Source organism: Triticum dicoccoides, chromosome 2A (assembly GCF_002162155.2).
Source record: "Triticum dicoccoides isolate Atlit2015 ecotype Zavitan chromosome 2A, WEW_v2.0, whole genome shotgun sequence".
Lineage (NCBI taxonomy): Eukaryota > Viridiplantae > Streptophyta > Magnoliopsida > Poales > Poaceae > Triticum > Triticum dicoccoides.
In genome coordinates, this window is record NC_041382.1 from 776,792,528 (window position 1) to 776,808,502 (window position 15,975).

The window sequence follows — 15,975 nt, forward strand, 5'->3', positions numbered from 1 at the left end:
ACTATGTAATTTTATCATTGATATGATCAATTACACCTATAATAAATATAAGGGATCAAAAATATAAACCATTCATTGTAAAAATGACATTAGTTAGTTTTTGAGATAATGCCTCTTGAAAATAATTGGCTAAAACTTTAATGTTTTTATATAGTGGAAAAGGAAGAAGGTGTATTTGTAAATTATTTTATGTCACTTAGATGAATTAAAATTATATGTAAAGGCTTTGTATCTATTTTGGTTTACTGAAATATCATGCCTTAGAACTCTCAAGATGATAGAGGTTTCTAGAGTGTATGCTTGTCTACTCTAGGTGTAAGAAATATCAATGATACTATTTAGTGCATTAAACAGAAAATACTAGTATATGAAAATATGATTATTTTTCCTCCAATCTTTCTGTGTTTGCTTGTTTACTTTTTTTGTTGTGAGCAACTATGTTTTCATGTTCTTAAGTTGACAGAAGGTTAACATTGCATTGCTCGTTACAAACTGTAACGCGTGTTGAGATTCTCAGGGTAAGAGTTTGTATTATGCAACAAGCTTTCCATCAGTGAGAAACCAAGATATCACCTAGGAGAAATCATTGTTTTCATTTTTTAACCATGACAATGAGGAAGCACGAATGTAGCAAGGACTTGTGCTATGGTCATAATCCCTCACTCCTGATTCATAGGTCATATGTGTGTTCCTTGGTTGTCAGTTTTATCAAGAAAATGTGATTTATATGTTAGAAACATACAGTATTAGAAATTCGATTGATTACGAATCTGATGTACAAGTTTTGGGGCATATAACGTTTATTTCATTACTGTTGCACGAAGGAACATTTGGACAGCTTCACCTTCAGACCATGCTCGGTCAATAGTTGCAACACCTGACGCAACAACCACATATGCTTTTCCAAGGTCGACGAGTGGACGAGGATGTCGTCCATAAACACCAGCATGCCATGGCGAAGCAATGGGTCCAGCACTGTCTTCATTCCACCTTGGAAAGTTGTCGGACCACCGGAGACTCCATAAGGCAGGACCCTAAACTGGTATTGGCCTTGGTAAGTTTTGAAAGCCGTTTTCAACTCATCTTCTTCTCGTAATCGTATTTGGTGGTAGCTAGCACAGAGTGTTGGTGAACGTAGTAATTTCAAAATATTTCCTACGCACACGCAAGATCATGGTGATGCATAGCAACGAGAGGGGAGAGTGTTGTCCACGTACCCTCGTAGACCGAAAGCGGAAGCGTTATCACAACGCGGTTGATGTAGTAGTACGTCTTCACGATCCGACCGATCAAGTATCAAACGCACGGCACCTCCGAGTTCAGCACACGTTCAGCCCGATGACGTCCCTCGAACTCCGATCTAGCCGAGTGTTGAGGGAGAGTTTCGTCAGCACGACGGCGTGGTGACGATGTAGATGTTCTACCGACGCAAGGCTTCGCCTAAGCACCGCTACAGTATTATCAAGGTGGATTATGGTGGAGGGGGGCACCGCACACGGCTAAGAGATCAATGATCAATTGTTGTGTCTATGGGGTGCCCCCTGCCCCCGTATATAAAGGAGCAAGGAGGGGAGAGGTGCGGCCAGCCTTGGGGCGCGCCAGGAGGAGTCCTACTCCCACCGGGAGTAGGATTCCCCCTTTCCTAGTTGGATTACGACTTGGGGAGGGGGACGGAGTGGAGGAGAAGGAAGGAAGGGGGCGACGCCCCCCTCTCCTTGTCCTATTCGGACTAGGGGGGAGGGGCACGCGGCCAGCCCTTGCCTCCTCTCCTCTCTTCCACCTAGGCCCACCAAGGCCCATTAAGTTACCGGGGGGTTCCGGTAACCTCCCGGTACTCCGGTAAAATCCCGATTTCACCTGGAGCACTTCCGATTTCCAAACATAGGCTTCCAATATATCAATATTCATGTCTCGACCATTTTGAGACTCCTCGTCATGTCCGTGATCACATCCGGGACTCCAAACAACCCTTGGTACATCAAAACATATAAACTCATAATATAACTGTCATCGTAACGTTAAGCGTGCGAAACCTACGGGTTCGAGAACTATGTAGACATGACCGAGACACGTCTCCGGTCAGTAACCAATAGAGGAACCTAGATGCTCATATTGGCTCCCACATATTCTACGAAGATCTTTATCGGTCAGACCGCATAACAACATACGTTGTTCCCTTTTTCATCGGTATGTTACTTGCCCGAGATTCGATCGTCGGTATCTCAATACCTAGTTCAATCTCGTTACCAGCAAGTCTATTTACTCGTTCTGCAATACATCATCCCGCAACTAACTCATTAGTTGCAATGCTTGCAAGGCTTTAAGTGATGTGCATTACCGAGAGGGCCCAGAGTTACCTCTCCGACAATCGGAGTGACAAATCCTAATCTCGAAATACGCCAACCCAACATGTACCTTCAGAGACACCTATAGAGCTCCTTTATAATCACCCAGTTACGTTGTGACGTTTGGTAGCACAGAAAGTGTTCCTCCAGTAAACGGGAGTTGCGTAATCTAATAGTCGTAGGAACATGTATAAGTCATGAAGAAAGCAATAGCAGAATACTAAACGATCGTGTGCTAAGCTAACGGTGGGTCAAGTCAATCACATCATTCTCCTAATGATGTGATCCCGTTAATCAAATGACAACTCATGTCTATGGCTAGGAAACATAACCATCTTTGATCAACAAGCTAGTCAAGTAGAGGCATACTAGTGACACTCTGTTTTGTCTATGTATTCACACATGTATTATGTTTCCGGTTAATACAATTCTAGCATGAATAATAAACATTTATCATGATACAAGGAAATAAATAATAACTTTATTATTGCCTCTAGGGCATATTTCCTTCAGTCTCCCACTTGCACTAGAGTCAATAATCTAGTTCACATCGCCATGTGATTTAACACCAATAGTTCACATCACCATGTCACCAACAACCAAAGGGTTTACTAGAGTCAATAATCTAGTTCACATCGCTATGTGATTAACACCCAAAGAGTACTAAGGTGTGATCATGTTTTGCTTGTGAGAGAAATTTAGTCATCGGGTCTGCCATATTCAGATCCGTATGTATTTTGCAAATTTCTATGTCAACAATGCTCTGCACGGAGCTACTCTAGCTAATTGCTTCCACTTTCAATATGTATCCAGATCGAGACTTAGAGTCATCCAGATCTGTTTCAAAGCTTGCATCGACGTAACACTTTACGACGAACCTTTTGTCACCTCCATAATTGAGAAACATATCCTTATTCCACTAAGGATAATTTTGACCGCTATTCAGCGATCTACTCCTAGATCACTATTGTACTCCCTCGCTAAACACAGTGAAGGGTATACAATAGATCTGGTACACAACATGACATACTTTATAGAACCTATGGCTGAGGCATAGGGAATGACTTTCATTCTCTTTCTATCGTCTGCCGTGGTCGGGCTTTGAGTCTTACTCAATTTCACACCTTGTAACACAGGCAAGAACTCTTTATTTGACTGTTCCATTTTGAACTACTTCAAAATCTTGTCAAGGTATGTATTCATTGAAAAAACTTATCAAGCGTCTTGATCTATCTCTATAGATCTTGATGCTCAATATGTAAGAAGCTTCACCGAGGTCCTTCTTTGAAAAACTCCTTTCAAATACTCCTTTATGCTTTGCAGAATAATTCTACATTATTTCCAATCAACAATATATCATTCACGTATACTTATCAGAAATGCTGTAGTGCTCCCACTCACTTTCTTGTAAATACAGGCTTCACCGCAAGTCTGTATAAAACTATATACTTTGATCAATTTATCAAAGCGTATATTCCAACTCCGAGATGCTTGCACCAATCCATAGATGGATCGCTGGAGCTTGCATATTTTGTTAGCACCTTTAGGATTGACAAAACCTTCTGGTTGCATCATATACAACTCTTCTTTAATAAATCCATTAAGGAATGCAGTTTTGTTTATCCGTTTGCCAGATTTCATAAAATGCGGCAGTTGCTAACATGATTCGGACAAACTTAAGCATAGATACGAGTGAGTAACTCTCATCGTAGTCAACACCTTGAACTTGTCGAAAACCTTTTGCGACAATTCTAGCTTTGTAGATAGTAACGCTACTATCAGTGTTTGTCTTCCTCTTGAAGATCCATTTAATTTCAATGGCTCACTGATCATTGGGAAAGTCAATCAACGTCCATACTTTATTCTCATACATGGATCCTATCTCAGATTTCATGGCCTCAAGACTTTTTGCGGAATCCAGGCTCATCATCGCTTCCTCATAGTTCGCAAGTTCGTCATGGTCAAGTAACATGACCTCCAGAACAGGATTACCGTACCACTCTAGTGTGGATATCATTCTGGTTGACCTACGAGGTTCGGTAGTAACTTGATCTGAAGTTACATGATCATCATCATTAGCTTCCTCACTAATTGGTGTAGGACTCACAGGAACATATTTCTGTGATGAACTACTTTCCAATAATGGAGCAGGTACAATTACCTCATCAAGTTCTAGTTTCCTCCCACTCACTTCTTTCGAGAGAAACTCCTTCTCTAGAAAGGATCCATTCTTAGCAATGAATGTATTGCCTTTCAGATCTGTGATAGAAGGTGTACCCAACTATCTCCTTTGGGTATCCTATGAAGACACATTTCTCCGATTTGGGTTTGAGCTTATCAGGATGAAACTTTTTCACATAAGCATCATAGCCCCAAACTTTAAGAAACGACAACTTTGGTTTCTCGCCAAACCACAGTTCATAAGGCGTCGTCTCAACGGATTTTGATGGTGCCCTATTTAACGTGAATGCAGTTGTCTCTACTGCATAACCCCAAAACGATAGTGGTAGATTGGTAAGAGACATCATAGATCGCACCATATCTAATAAAGTACGGTTACGACGTTCGGACATACCATTACACTATGGTGTTCCAGGTGGCGTGAGTAGTGAAATTATTTCACGTTGTTTTAACTGAAGACCAAACTCGTAACTCAAATATTTTATCTCTGCGATCATATAGTAGAAACTTTTATTTTTGTTACGATGATTCTCCACTTCACTCTGAAATTCTTTGAACTTTTCAAATGTTTCAGACTTGTGTTTCATCAAGTAGATATACCCATATCTGCTCAAATCATTTGTGAAGGTCAGAAAATAATGATACCCGCCGCGAGCCTCAAGACTCATCGGATCGCATACATCAGTATGTATTATTTCCAATAAGTCAGTTGCTTGCTCCATTGTACAGGAGAACAAAGTTTTAGTCATTTTGCCCATAAGGCATGGTTCGCAAGCATCAAGTGATTCATAATCAAGTGATTCCAAAATCCCATCAGCATGGAGTTTCTTCATGCGCATTACACCAATATGACCTAAACAGCAGTGCCACAAATAAGTTGCACTATCATTAACTTTGAATATGTGTATCACTACGATCGAGATCCAACAAACCATTTTCATTGGGTGTATGACCATAGAAGGTTTTATTCATGTATACAGAACAACAATTATTCTAACTTAAATGAATAACCGTATTGCAATAAACATGATCAAATCATATTCTGCAAACACCAAATAACACTTATTTAGGTTTAACACTAATCTCGAAAGTATAGGGAGTGTGCGATGATGATCATATCAATCTTGGAACACTTCCAACACACATCGTCACTTCACCTGTAACTAGTCTCTATTTATTTTGCAACTCCCGCTTCGAGTTACTACTCTTAGCAACTGAACCAGTATCAAATGCCGACGGGTTTCTATAAACACTAGTAAAGTACACATCAATAACATGTATATCCAATATACCTTTGTTCACTTTGCCATCCTTCTTATCCGCCAAATACTTGGGGCAGTTCCGTTTCGAGTGACTAGTCCCTTTGCAGTAGAAGCACTTAGTCTCAGGCTTAGGACCAGACTTGGGCTTCTTCACTTGAGCAGCAACTTGCTTGCCGTTCTTCTTGAAGTTCCCCGTTTGCCCTTTTCTTGAAACTAGTGGTCTTGTCAACCATCAACACTTGATGTTTTTCTTGATTTCTACCTTCGTCGATTTCAGCATCACGAAGTGCTTGGGAATCATTTCCGTTATCCCTTGCATATTATAGTTCATCACGAAGTTCTACTAACTTGGTGATGGTGACTAGATAATTCTGTCAATCACTATCTTATCTGGAAGATTAACTCCCACTTGATTCAAGCGATTGTAGTACCCAGACAATCTGAGCACATGCTCACTGCTTGAGATATTCTCCTCCATCTTTTAGCTATAGAACTTATTGGAGACTTCATATCTCTCAACTCGGGTATTTGCTTGAAATATTAACTTCAACTCCTGGAACATCTCATATGGTCCATGACGTTCAAAACGTCTTTGAAGTCCCGGTTCTAAGCCGTTAAGCATGGTGCACTAAACTATCAAGTAGTCATCATATTGAGCTAGCCAAACGTCCATAACGTCTGCATTTGCTCCTGCAATAGGTCTGTCACCTAGCGGTGCATCAAGGACATAATTCTGCTGTGCAGCAATGAGGATAATCCTCAGATCACGGACCCAATCCGCATCATTGCTACTAACATCTTTCAACATAATTTTTCTCTAGGAACATATCAACATAAAACAGGAAGCAATATCGCGAGCTATTGATCTACAACATAGATATGCTAATACTACCAGGACTAATTTCATGATAAATTATAGTTCAATTAATCATATTACTTAAGAACTCCCACTTAGATAGACATCCCTCTAATCCTCTAAGTGATCATGTGATCCATATCAACTAAACCATGTCCGATCATCACGTGAGATGGAGTAGTTTCAATGGTGAACATCACTATGTTGATCATATCTACTATATGATTCACGCTCGACCTTTCGGTCTCCGTGTTCCGAGGCCATATCTGTTATATGCTAGGCTCGTCAAGTTTAACCTGAGTATTCCGTGTGTGCAACTGTTTTGCACCCGTTGTATTTTGAACGTAGAGCCTATCACACCTGATCATCACGTGGTGTCTCAGCACGAAGAACTTTCGCAACGGTGCATACTCAGGGAGAACACTTATACCTTGATAATTTAGTGAGAGATCATCTTATAATGCTACCGTCAAACTAAGCAAAATAAGATGTATAAAAGATAAACATCACATGCAATCATAATATGTGACATGATATGGCCATCATCATCTTGTGCCTTTGATCTCCATCTCCAAAGCATCGTCATGATCTCCATCGTCACCGGCATGACACCATGATCTCCATCATCTTGATCTATATCAATGTGTCATCACATGGTCATCTCGCCAACAATTGCTCTTGCAACTATTGCTATAACATAGCGATAATGTAAATCAATTATTTGGCGCTTGCATCTTATGCAATAGAGAGACAACCATTAGGATTTTGCCAGTTGCCGATAACTTCAACAAAACATGATCATCTCATACAACAATTTATATCTCATCACGTCTTGACCATATCACATCACAACATGCCCTGCAAAAACAAGTTAGACGTCATCTACTTTGTTGTTGCAAATTTTACGTTGCTGCTACTGGCTGAGCAAGAACCGTTCTTACCTACACATCAAAACCACAACGATAGTTTGTCAAGTTGGTGTTGTTTTAACCTTCGCAAGGACCGGGCGTAGCCACACTCGGTTCAACTAAAGTTGGAGAAACTGACACCCGCTAGTCACCTGTGTGCATAGCACGGCGGTGAAACCAGTCTCGCGTAAGCGTACGCGTAATGTCGGTCCGGGCCGCTTCATCCAACAATACCGCCGAACCAAAGTATGACATGCTGGTAAGCAGTATGACTTATATCGTCCACAACTCACTTGTGTTCTACTCGTGCATATGACATCTACGCATAAAACCTGGCTCGGATGCCACTGTTGGGGAACGTAGTAATTTCAAAAAAATTCCTACGCACACGCAAGATCATGGTGATGCATAGCAACAAGAGGGGAGAGTGTTGTCCACATACGCTCGTAGACCGAAAGCGGAAGCGTTATCACAACGCGGTTGATGTAGTCGTACGCCTTCACGATCCGACCGATCAAGTAACGAACGCACGTCACCTCCGAGTTCAGCACACATTCAGCCCGATGACGTCCCTCGAACTCCGATCCAGCCGAGTGTTGAGGGAGAGTTTCGTCAGCACGACGGCGTGGTGACGATGTAGATGTTCTACCGACGCAGGGCTTCGCCTAAGCACCGCTACAGTATTATCGTGGTGGATTATGGTGGAGGGGGGCACCGCACACGGCTAAGAGATCAATGATCAATTGTTGTGTCTATGGGGTGCCCCCCTGCCCCCGTATATAAAGGAGCAAGGGGGAGAGGTGCGGCTAGCCTTGGGATCTTTCAGTGTTGCATTGAGAATAATTAACCATAATATTATCTAGGAGTTTAATAGCATCTTCTAAAGTGATCTCCATAAAAGTGCCTCCCGCGGCCGAATCTAAAAGATTTCTAGAAGCAAAATTCAATCCGGCATAAAATTTTTATATAATCATCCACAAATTCAAACCATGAGTAGGGCAATTACATATCATTAATTTCATTCTCTCCCAAGCTTGTGCAACATGTTCATGATCAAGTTGCTTAAAATTCATAATATCGTTTCTAAGAGAAATGATCTTAGCGGGAGGAACATACTTAGAGATAAAAGCATCTTTGCACTTGTTCCTAGAATCAATACTATTTTTAGGCAAAGACAAAAACCAAGCTTTAGCACGATCTCTAAGCGAAAAAGGAAATAGCTTCAATTTAACGACATCATTATCGACATCTTTTTTCTTTTGCATATCACATAAATCAACGAAGCTATTAAGATGAGTAGCGGCATCTTCACTAGGAAGGCCGGCGAATTGATCTTTCATAACAAGATTCAACAAAGCAGTATTGATTTCACAAGATTCAGTATTGGCAAGAGGAGCAATCGGAGTGCTAAGGAAATCATTATTATTGGTATTGGTGAAGTCACACAATTTGGTAGTATCTTGAGCCATCGCGACAAACAAGCAATCCAACACACGAGCAAACAAAAGGCAAGCGAGAAAAAGGCAAACGGAGAAAGAGAAGGAGAGGGAGAAGGAGATTGGGAAAGAGAGGGTGAATAAAACGGCAAGGGTGAAGTGGGGGAGAGGAAAACGAGAGGCAAATGGCAACTAATGTAATGTGAGAGATAGGGATTGTGATGGGTACTTGGTATGTTGACTTTTTGCGTAGATTCCCCGGCAACGGCGCCAGAAATTCTTCTTGCTACCTCTTGAGCTTGCGTTGGTTTTCCCCGAAGAGGAGAGGATGATGCAGTAGAGTAGCGTAAGTATTTCCCTCAGTTTTTGAGAACCAAGGTATCAATCCAGTAGGAGGCCACGCTCAAGTCCCTCGTACTTACATAAAACGATAGCTCCTCGCAACCAACATGATTAGGGGTTGTCAATCCCTTCACGGTCACTTACGAGAGTGAGAACTGATAGATAATATTTTTTGTATTTTTGGTATAGAGATGCAAAGTGAAAAGTAAAAAGCAAAATAAGATTAAAGTGATGGAGATTGATATGATGAGGATAGACCCGGGGGCCATAGGTTTCACTAGTGGCTTCTCTCAAGGGCATAAGTATTCTACGGTGGGTGAACAAATTACTGTTGAGCAATTGACAGAATTGAGCATAGTTATGAGAATATCTAGGCATGATCATGTATATAGGCATCACGTCCGTGACAAGTAGACCGAAATGATTCTGCATCTACTACTATTACTCCACTCATCGACCACTATCCAGCATGCATCTAGAGTATTAAGTTAAAAACAGAGTAACACTTTAAGCAAGATGACATGATGTAGAAAGATAAATTCATGCAATATGAAATAAACCCCATCTTGTTATCATCGATGGCAACGATGCAATACTTGCCTTGCTGCCCCTTCTGTCACTGGGAAAGGACACTGCAAGATCGAACCCAAAGCTAAGCACTTCTCCCATGGCAAGAAAACCCAATCTAGTAAGCCAAACCAAACTGATAATTCGAAGAGACTTGCAAAGATAACCAATCATACATAAAAGAATTCAGAGAAGATTCAAATATTATTCATAGATAGACTTGATCATAAACCCACAATTCATCAGTCTCAACAAACACACCGCAAAAAGAAGATTACATCGAATAGATCTCCACAAGAGAGGGGGAGAACTTTGTATTGAGATCCAAAAAGAGAGAAGAAGCCATCTAGCTACTAACTATGGACCCGAAGGTCTGAGGTAAACTACTCACACTTCATCGGAGAGGCTATGATGATGTAGAAGCCCTCCGTGATGATGGCCCTCTCCGGCGGAGCTCCGGAACAGGCCCCAAGATGGGATCTCGTGGATACAGAAATTTGCGGCGGTGGAATTAGGTTTTTGGCTCCGTATCTGTTCGTTTGGGGGTACGTAGGTATATATAGGAGGAAGAAGTACGTCGGTGGAGCTCCGAGGGGCCCACGAGGCAGGGGGGCGCGCCCTAAGGGGGGGCACCCACCCTCGTGACCGCCTCTCTGATGCCTTGGCGTAGGGTCCAAGTCTCCTGGATCACGTTCGGTGAGAAAATCACGTCCCCGAAGGTTTCATTCCGTTTGGACTCCGTTTGATATTCCGTTTCTCCGAAACACTGAAATAGGCAAAAAACAGCAATTCTGGGCTGGGCCTCCGGTTAATAGGTTAGTCCCAAAAATAATAGAAAAGTGGAAAATAAAGCCCAATATAGTCCAAAACAGTAGATAATATAGCATGGAGCAATAAAAAATTATAGATACGTCGGAGACGTATCAGGCATCCCCAAGCTTAATTCCTGCTCGTCCTCGAGTAGGTAAATGATAAAAGGAAATTTTTTGATGCGGAGTGCTACTTGGCATAATTTCAATGCAAATCTTCTTAATTGTGGTATGAATATTCAGATTCAAAAGATTCAAGACAAAAGTTCATATTGACATAAAAATAATAATACTTCAAGCATACTAACAAAGCAATTATGTCTTCTCAAAATAACATGGCCAAAGAAAGTTATCCCTACAAAATCATATAGTCTGGCTATGCTCTATCTTCACCACACAAAGTATTTAAATCATGCACAACCTCGATGACAAGCCAAGAAATTGTTTCATACTCTAACTTTTTCAAAACTTTTTCAATCTTCACGCAATACATGAGCGTGAGCCATGGATACAGCACTATATGTGGAATAGAAGGGTGGTTGTGGAGAAGACAAAAAGAGGGGAAGATAGTCTCACATCAACTAGGCGTATCAACGGGCTATGAAGATGCCCATCAATAGATATCAATGTGAGTGAGTAGGGATTGCCATGCAATGGATGCACTAGAGCTATAAGTATATGAAAGCTCAACAAGAGAAACTAAGTGGGTGTGCATCCAACTCGCTTGCTCATGAAGACCTAGGGCATTTTGAGGAAGCCCATCATTGGAATATACAAGCCAAGTTCTATAATGAAAAATTCCCACTAGTATATGAAAGTGACAAAATGAGAGACTCTCTATCATGAAGATCATGGTGCTATTTTGAAGCACAAGTGTGGTAAAAGGATAGTAACATTGTCCCTTCTCTCTTTTTCTCTCATTTTTTGGGCCTTTTCTCTTTTTTATGGCCTCTTTTTTTTATTTTTTTTATTTTTCGTCCGGAGTCTCATCCCGACTTATGGGGGAATCATAGTCTCCATCATTCTTTCCTCACTTGGGACAATGCTCTAAAAATGATGATCGTCACACTTTTTATTTTTCTTACAACTCAACAATTACAACTCGATACTTAGAACATAATATGACTCTATATGAATGCCTACGGCGGTGTACCGGGATATGCAATGAATCAAGAGTGACATGTTTGAAAGAATTATGAACGGTGGCTTTGCCACAAATACGATGTCAAGTACATGATCATGCTAGCAATATGACAATGATGGAGCGTGTGATAATAAACGGAATGGTGGAAAGTTGCATGGCAATATATCTCGTAATGGCTATGGAAATGCCATGATAGGTAGGTATGGTGGCTGTTTTGAGGAAGGTATATGGTGGGTGTATGATACCGGCGAAAGGTGCGCGGTATTAGAGAGGCTAGCAATGGTGGAAGGATGGGAAAAAGTGCATATAATCCATGGACTCAACATTAGTCATAAAGAACTCATATACTTATTGCAAAAATCTAGAAGGTATCAAAGCAAAGTATTACGCACATGCTCCTAGGGGGATAGATTGGTAGGAAAAGACCATCGCTCGTCCCCGACCGCCACTCATAAGGAAGACAATCAATAAATAAATTATGCTCCGACTTCATCACATAACGGTTCACCATACGTGCATGCTACGGGAATCACAAACTTTAACACAAGAATTTCTCGAATTCACAACTACTCAACTAGCATGACTCTAATATTATGACCTCCATATCTCAAAACAATTATCATGCTTCAATCTTTTCTTAGTATTCAACGCACTCAAAAGAAAGTTTCACAAATCTTGGATACCAATCATATTATTATTAATCAATTTACCATGCTATTAAGACTCTCAAAATAATCTAAGTGAAGCATGAGAGATCAATAGTTTCTTTAAAACAAATCCACCACCGTTCTCTAAAAGATCTAAGTGAAGCACTAGAGCAAAATTATAAAGCTCAAAAGATATAAGTGAAGCACATAGAGCAAAACTACATAGCTCAAAAGATATAAGTGAAGCACATAGAGTATTCTATCAAATTCCAATTCATGTATGGCTCTCTCAAAAGGTGTGTACAGCAAGGATGATTTTGGCACACTAACAAACAAAGACACAAATAATACAAGACGCTCCAAGCAAAACACATATCATGTTGGTGAATAAAAATATAGCTCCAAGTAAATTACCGATGGAAGTAGATGAAAGAGGGGATGCCTTCCGGGGCATCCCCAAGCTTTGACTTTTTGGTGTCCTTGGATTATCTTGGGGGTGCCATGGGCATCCCCAAGTTTAGGCTATTGCCACTGCTTGTTCCATAATCCATCAAAAGAATTCACCCAAAACTTAAAAACTTCACAACACAAAACTCAATAGAAATCTCGTGAGCTCTGTTAGAGAAAGAAAACAAAAGACCACTTCAAGGTATTGTAATGAACTCATTCCTTATTTATATTGGTGTTAAACCTACTGTATTCCAACTTATCTATGGATTATAAACTATTTTACTAGCCATAGATTCATCAAAATAAGCAAACAACACACAAAAAACAGAATCTGTCAAAAACAGAACAGTCTGTAGTAATCTGTAACTAACGCAAACTTCTGGAACTCCAAAACATATACAAAAATTGGACGACCTAGACAATTTGTTTATTGATCATAAGCAATTGGAATCAGTATTTTATCACGTTGTGATGATTTTTAATAATTCAGTCACTGAACGCAAAGTTTCTGGAAATTACAGCAAGATCAAATAACTATCATCCAAGAAGATCCAATAGGTCTAACTTGGCACAAACACTAATTAAAACACAAAACCACATCCAAAAAGAAGGTAGATGGGTTATTTACTCTCTAACAAAAGAAAAACACAAAAAACTAAAAATAAAATTGGGTTGCCTCCCAACAAGAGCTATCGTTTAACGCCCCTAGCTAGGCATAAAAGCGAGGATAGATCTAGGTATTGCCATCTTTGGTAGGCAATCCATAAGTGGCTCTCATGCTAGTTTCATATGGCAATTTTATTTTATTTCTTGGAAAGTATTCCATGCCCTTTTTTAATGGAAATTGGAATCTAATATTCCCTTCCTTCATATCAATAATCGCACCAACCGTTCTAAGGAAAGGTCTACCAAGAATAATAGGGCAAGAAGGATTGCAATCTATATCAAGAACGATAAAAATCTACGGGCACATAATTCCTATTTGCAACAATAAAAACATCATTAATCCTTCCCATAGGTTTTTTAATAGTGGAATCCGCAAGATGCAAGTTTAGAGAGCAATCATCAAAGTCACAGAAATCTAGCAAATCACACAAAGTTTTGGGGATAGTGGAGACACTAGCACCCAAATCACACAAAGCATAAAACTCATGATCCTTAATTTTAATTTTAATAGTTGGTTCCCACTCATCATAGAGTTTTCTAGGGATAGAAACTTTCAACTCAAGCTTTTCTTCATAAGATTGCATCAAGGCATCAACAATATGTTCGGTAAAGGCTTTCTTTTAACTATAAGCATGTGGAGAATTTAGCACGGATTGCAACAAGGAAATACAATCGATTAAAGAGCAACTTTCATAATTAAATTCCTTGAAATCCAATATAGTGGGTTTAGCAACATCTAGATTTTTATTTCTTTCAATCCCACTTTCATCATAAAGATCTAAATACTCCGAATTTTTAGAACGCCTTCTAGGTAAAGGAAGATCATATTCAGTTTCATCAAGATTCATATTGCAAAACAAAGATTTGATAGGGGACACAACAATAACTTTTAGATCTTCATCTTGATTTTCATAGGAATTGGAAGAACACGCTTTAATAAAGGCATCTTTTGTAGCATGCATCCAAGCGGTTCTTTCCTTGCACTCATCAATGGAAATTCTCATGGCTTTGAGAGACTCATTGATATCATGCTTAGGAGGAATAGATCTAAGCTTTAAAGAATCAACCTCAAGAGAAATTCTATCAATGTTCCTAGCCAAATCATCAACTTTAAGCAATTTCTCTTCAAGCAAAGCATTAAAATTCTTTTGTGAATTCATAAACTCTTTAACACTATTCTCAAATTCAGAGGGCATCTTATTAAAGTTTCCATAAGAGTTGTTGTAGGAATTTCCATAATTATTAGAAGGATTACTAGGATAAGGCCTAGGATTAAAATTCCCTCTATACGCGTTGTTACCAAAATTATTCTGACCAACAAAATTCACATCCATGGATTCATTATAATTCTCAATCAAAGTAGACAAAGGCATATCATTAGGATCAGAAGAAACACTCTTAGTAGCAGATAATTTCATAAGTTCATCCATCTTCCCACTCAAAACATTGATTTCTTCAATAGCATGCACTTTTTTATTAGTGGATCTTTCAGTGTTCCATTGAGAATAATTAACCATAATATTATCTAGGAGTTTAGTAGCATCTCCTAAAGTGATTTCCATAGAAGTGCCTCCCGTGGCCGAATCTAAAAGATTTCTAGAAGCAAAATTCAATCCGGCATAAATTTTTTGTATAATCATCCACAAATTCAAACCATGATTAGGGCAATTACGTATCATTAATTTCATTCTCTCCCAAGCTTGTGCAACATGTTCATGATCAAGTTGCTGAAAATTCATAATATCGTTTCTAAGAGAGATGATCTTAGCGGGAGGAAAATACTTAGAGATAAAAGCATCTTTGCACTTGTTCCAAGAATCAATACTATTTTTAGGCAAAGACGAAAACCAAGCTTTAGCACGATCTCTAAGCGAAAAAGGAAATAGCTTCAATTTAACGACATCATTATCGACATCTTTTTTCTTTTGCATATCACATAAATCAACGAAGCTATTAAGATGAGTAGCGGCATCTTCACTAGGAAGGTCGGCGAATTGATCTTTCATAACAAGATTCAACAAAGCAGTATTGATTTCACAAGATTCAGTATTGGCAAGAGGAGCAATCGGAGTGCTAAGGAAATCATTATTGTTGGTATTGGTGAAGTCACACAATTTGGTAGTATCTTGAGCCATCGCGACAAACAAGCAATCCAACACACGAGCAAACAAAAGGCAAACGGAGAAAGAGAAGGAGAAGGAGAAGGAGATTGGGAAAGAGAGGGCAAATAAAACGGCAAGGGTGAAGTGGGGGAGAGGAAAACGAAAGGCAAATGGCAACTAATGTAATGCGAGAGATAGGGATTGTGATGGGTACTTGGTATGTTGACTTTTTGCATAGATTCCCCGGCAACGGCGCCAGA